Raw genomic sequence first — 1,889 nt, 5'->3', positions numbered from 1 at the left:
ATATATATAACAATTTTTAATGTTTCTGGAGTAATAGCTCAGCAGTTAAGAGTACTTCCTGCTCCAATAGTGGATATATTCCATTCCCAGAAACAGTGGGACAGCTCACAATCATTTGTAATTCCAAGGAAATGTTAAAAACTGAATATTGCTCTTTCCAGATTATTTCTAACATTTTAGGTACATAAATTTTAAATGGCTGCTGGTTAATAATTTCAGGGAAAGAAAAATGGCACAAACATAATACCAATATGCAAGGGGATCACAAGACATTTTTATTGTCAGGACATGTCAGAAAAGACAACACAGAAATAAAAAAAGCTGGGTAGTCATAAAACTCAGCACTTGTGAGGTAGAGGCAGGAACAACATTGTGAGTTCAAGGCTAGCTTAGACTACAAAATGAGTTCCAAGTCATCCAGGTCTACGTTGAGAAATCCTGCCTCAAAAAGCTAAAAAATGAAGAGAAAAAAGAAGATTAAAGAGGAGGTTATGATAATTATAAGTTATAATAAATTATTATAAGAAGAATATGTGAAGACATTAGAAAAAGTTTGTACTTGGAATATTTGGATGATATGGAGCATCATAGGATCGTGATACGTCATTTATTTATATTTAAAAGTTGTAGTACAGTCAACATAGAAATTTGTATAATATAAAATCTTGGGAAAATTGGGAATCAATTTATTTCAAGGATCCAGAAGGCTTTGGAAAGTGAAGCCTGGACACCAACCCAACTACTGAACACTCCATCTACCATCTGTCTTGCCTGTAAGGTGTGCTGTCAGTGATGGTCCAGAATTTGTTGGAGTTAAGCCAATCAAACTTTGGTTTAACTTGAGGCCCACTCCACAACGGAAAACTCATGCCCTGCACTGCCTGGATGGCAAGAAACCAGGGACTAAATAGCCCAGAACACTAAGATCATACTAACCACCACTAGTTAAACATTAATTAAATGATTCTTAATAATACCTCACTATACCTATAGATCAATACCATGTCTAATTGTCATTAGAGAGGGTTCATTGGGAAGAAGATTGGAACAGTTGCAGAAACTGAAAGGCACACATTCTGTAGAGAGTCTAAATTGGAGGTCTCAATCAATTTTCTCTCCTTGGGCATGGAGGAACCCTGTGTGGGGGTGAGTGGAGGAAAGATCGGAGGAGTTAAAGGGGATAGGCAATGCCAGAAGACCTTGGCCCACTAAATCAACTACGCAGGGCTCACAGACTGAAATGGCAAACACAGAGCTTGCATGGGCCTGTACCACTTCCTCTGCACAAATATTAGGACTGTTGCTTTGGTGTTTTTGTGGTACTCCAAACAGAAACAAGCAGGTTTATCTCTGATTCTTTTCCTACTCATGGATATCTTTCCTTCTGTTGGGATTGCCATGTCCAACCTCGATATGAGGGCTCTCACCTCTTACTGTATCTTTTTTTGTCACATTTTACTGTTGCCTCTTGGAGACCTGCATCCTTCTGAGTAGAAAATGGGGAAGTGAATCTGTGGAGGAATGGGTAAAGTAAGAGTAGGGAAGAAAAGGAATCTGTGGTTGGGATGTGTCTTATGAGAAAATCTATTTATTAATTTAATTTATTCTTTTTTTTATTGAGAAAAAAAAAGTTTCAGCCTCCTCCCAGCCTCCCACTTCCCTCCCCCTCCTCCCACCCTTCTTCCCCTCCTGCACTCCTCTCCTCCTCCCTCTCCAGTCCAAAGAGCAGTCAGGGTTCCCTGCCCTGTGGAAAGTCCAAGGTCCTCCCCCCTCTGTCCATGTCTAGGAAGGTGGACATCCAAACTGGCTAGGCTCCCACAAAGCCAGAACATGAAGTAGGATCACAACCCCGTGCCATTGTCCTTGGCTTCTCATCAGCCCTCATTGCT

The sequence above is a fragment of the Microtus ochrogaster genome, chromosome 7 (assembly GCF_000317375.1).
Source record: "Microtus ochrogaster isolate Prairie Vole_2 chromosome 7, MicOch1.0, whole genome shotgun sequence".
Taxonomy (NCBI): Eukaryota; Metazoa; Chordata; class Mammalia; order Rodentia; family Cricetidae; genus Microtus; species Microtus ochrogaster.
This window is presented reverse-complemented; position numbering follows the sequence as displayed.